This window comes from Cebus imitator, unplaced genomic scaffold, assembly GCF_001604975.1.
Source record: "Cebus imitator isolate Cc_AM_T3 unplaced genomic scaffold, Cebus_imitator-1.0 Scaffold54, whole genome shotgun sequence".
Lineage (NCBI taxonomy): Eukaryota > Metazoa > Chordata > Mammalia > Primates > Cebidae > Cebus > Cebus imitator.
Window position 1 is genome coordinate 8,300,179 of NW_016107369.1, and position 3,399 is coordinate 8,303,577.

At 40.9% G+C, this 3,399-nt stretch overlaps 1 pseudogene; it reads left to right on the forward strand.

Moving 5' to 3' along the window:
• The window catches only part of LOC119471269, a 12,121-nt pseudogene extending 9,107 nt beyond the window's left edge, over window positions 1-3,014 (forward strand).
• The last annotated feature ends 385 nt before the right edge of the window (window positions 3,015-3,399 follow it).

The window sequence follows — 3,399 nt, forward strand, 5'->3', positions numbered from 1 at the left end:
CATCTACTCAGGAGGCCAAGGCGGAAGAATCGCTTGAACCCAGGAGGCGAAAGTTGCAGTGAGCCGAGATTATGCCACTGCACTCCAGCCTGGGTGACAGAGCAAGATTCCATCTCAAAAAAAAAAAAAAAGAAGCCAATTCTGTAACAGTAGCTAAAAGGTTATTAGAAAATGTGTTTTCTCATGGGGGATTCTCGAAGAACTCTCTAGGGATAAAGGTACTTGTTTCACTGGACAAGTTGTAAAACACTTAAATAAAGTATTACAGATTTAATAGCCTTATATGAAGCTAACTGATTTGACTGAATTGCCTTGGTATTGCAGATTGATAAAATGTATTGCAGATTAATAAAAGTCAGATGAATTCACAGTGGAGATCGTAAGTTGACCCACTTATAAAGGGTCCTAAATTCTGATATAACTAAATGATGCAAGGCTTTGATTCATTATGTCAAAGTGTAGTTTCACCTGGTAAAGGAAGCTTTTCAGAATGCACCAACCAAGAGCAATCAAATCCTTCATGATCTAGAACCCAGAGGTTTGGTTTTCTGGAAATGGTGTCAGAGAAAGACTGCCTTTGCCACTCACTCTTCAGCCAAACTTGGAGACCTTGATACTTGAATCCATATCTCACAATTCAAAAAGGGCCCCTCCAAACTCTTGGAACTACGTATACCCAATGAGACTTTAAGGTAAAGCTAACCAAGGAAGTGTCTCCCCAGAAGCAGATGGCATCCAAGACATAAGCAGCTTCCCCAAGATCGCAATCAAAACTTCTCTGCCATCATGAAATTCTTACTTGTCTTGATCTTTCCTTACATATGCCTACCTCTTGCACTTGGCAGGATAATGCTATAATTAGAATTTCACAATGAGGAGCTTTTATGGGTAACTTCACGGAGTGTTGAATCTGTCATGCCAAACCCAGATCTTTACGTGGCCTAAGGGATCCTTTAGTTAACCTGGTGGGTAATTTTAGCAACATTCCTAATGTAACAGTCGTTCAAATTGTACTAGTAGTAAGATTTCTAAACCCACTTGCTCTCACTCCCTGTTTTGATTTCACCCAGTAATGGGAAACTAGAACCATGACCAATGAGTATATCACAAGACAGGTTCGCACCAAAGCCCAAATGGAATTTTTTGCAAACTGACTTATGCGTCAGGATATTATAGAACTCTTTTAATCCATAACTCTTCCTCAGGCCCTTAGTTTGAAGTTGCTAATTTCACCATTCCAAGTAATACATCCATGAACAATAGAACTGGAAAAGGGAACTTGTGTCTATCCATGGGGTACACTTTTATCTGTGGAGGATTTTGCAGCCAACCTTACACATGGGCTGCCTATGCCTTAATGGACTGAGCATAAAGAGCCAATGTTAGATATCTTTTCCATGGCTTGGAGTAAATATAAATGAGGCAATAATTAGAAATGTATTCCTGGCTGCACGTGTTGGCTCATACGTGTAATCCCAACACTTTGGCAGGCTGAGGTGGGAGGATCACTTGGGTCTAGGAGTTCGAGACCAGCCTAGGCCACATAGTGAGACCCTGTCTCTACAAAAACATTTTAAAAACTTAGCTGGGCATGGTGGCGCATGTCTGTACGCCCAGCCACTTGGGAGACTGAGGTAGGGAGGATTGCTTAAGCCTGGGAGGTTGAGCAAGGTCCTGTCTTATTAAAAAAGAAAAAAGAAAAGGAAAGAAAGAAAAGAAAGAAAGAAAGAAGGAAGGAAGGAAGGAAGGAAGGAAGGAAGGAAAGAAAGAAAAAGAAAGAAAGAGATTGATTCTTATATTCTATTGCAAATTCTATTGCAAAGGCTGTGGTTGCGTAACAGACTTCTTTAAATTCTCTTGCTGAAGTTGTACTAGATAATAGAATTGCTTTAGATTCCCTACTGGCTGAACAGGGAGAAATGTGCAGTTGCTGCCACTTTTTGTACATGGATGAATATACAGGGTATTAAAGAGACTCATCTGCAGAGGATTAATGAACAGGCTGCTTGGTTAAAATAGGTACACTCTTTATCTGGCTTACTCTCTGATCTATTTGATTTTTGTTTGTTTGGTTCATGGGGACCCTAGCTGAGGAGTATACTGCAAACTGCTCTTGTTATCCTCCCAGTGACAGTAGTCTCCTTGGTGCACTGTATCTTCTCAAAAGTTTTAAATGTTTGTTAACATGGCAGCCATCTGTAGAATGTCAAATTGTAACTCTTTGGCTAGAATGACAAAAACTCAAGAAATGCATGATCATGAGGATATCATAACCTGTGAATGACATGCTGAGACGAGAAAACCAAATGATGGTAATTGAAAGTAGTTCTCTAAAGCCTGAGGTTTTGGTCATAATCTGACCTAGGAAAGAACCTGACCAAAAGAAGGGAATTGTTAAATAAATTCATTGTTTTGCACTGAGCTCCTGTCACTTGCACTGCTGCCTTTTGGAGCAGGTTGTACTGAAGGCCTTCTACTCTGGATGCTTCCTGCCTTTGCACCTGCGACCAGAGTCAATGGAGAAACTGTACTGCCTCCAGGCTTCTGTGATCTGATCTCTGTAGCATATGTATGAGCCATTTGCTGCTCAAGTCTGAGAGTCCAACCATTCCAGAAAACACTTCCAGTTGGGAACAGACAGGAACCAATATAAGAATTCAACTTGAAGTTCAAAAACCAGTCCCCTAGGTTACAAAGCAAGAGTATAGGAGAATTGCAACCTCCTTATCAGCCTGAACATGTTCATACAAACCCAGACCAGGACTGCTGCCCACTGCAGGTCACCACCCTCAGTTTCATCTTTATTCCAATTGTCAGGAGAACCATATTTACCTTGTTTACTATTAGTGTGAGCATGGACATGCAACATCACCAAAACTTGTGTTCCAAGGTTCTCCTGTTCATGGTGGTGGGAAACTACACAGCGCTCAGGGCGTGCCAGTCATCCTGGACCCAGTGCACAGCATTTGACTCTTTGGTGGCATCCTCAGTACCCGTTCTCCCTGAGACCATAGTTACTGTTTCCCATCTCTTGGGGGCAGCCCTGAATGTAGTCCAGTAGTAATCAGATTCCAATTTGGAAGGGGCGGCTGGATTGTATATCTGGTTAGTAATGCATATGCTCTTCAGGTTGCTCCCGTTACAAGAGGAAAAAGTGTTGAATCAAGAGAAAGAAGAACTATGTTTATAAACATATGTTAATGTAAAAACTTGCATTTGAATGGAGCGGCCCTGTTTGACGTATCTCAACCCCATTTGATGTTATTGAGTTTGTTATTCTTTATTATTTTATCTCAGTGAAAACTGTTGATCTTGTTCTAGGAAAAAATTAAACTCTTTAAGTACCCTCCCCCAGAAAATTTTCTTTTAACAAATCAAATACCAATGTATAGGTCTTAT